Source organism: Crocuta crocuta, unplaced genomic scaffold (genome assembly GCF_008692635.1).
Source record: "Crocuta crocuta isolate KB4526 unplaced genomic scaffold, BGI_CrCroc_1.0 scaffold75, whole genome shotgun sequence".
NCBI lineage: Eukaryota > Metazoa > Chordata > Mammalia > Carnivora > Hyaenidae > Crocuta > Crocuta crocuta.
Window position 1 is genome coordinate 58,180 of NW_027530350.1, and position 289 is coordinate 58,468.

Consider the following 289-nt stretch of genomic DNA (forward strand, 5'->3'; position numbering starts at 1 on the left):
TTCATTTTTGAGAGAGAGACAGAGTGTGAGCAGGGGAGCAGCAGAGAGGGAGACATAGAATCCAAAGCAGGTTCCAGGCTCTGAGCTGTCAGCACAGAATCCAATGCGGGGCTCAAACCCACAAGTCACATGATCGTGACCTGAGCTGAAGTCAGACGCTTAACTGACTGAGCCATCCAGGTGCCCTGAGAGGAAATTTTCTATTATTCAGGGGGCCCCTATATCCAATGACAGATGTCCTTATAAGGAACAGAAGCAAAGGAAAGCCAGAGAGAAGAGGAGCAGGACC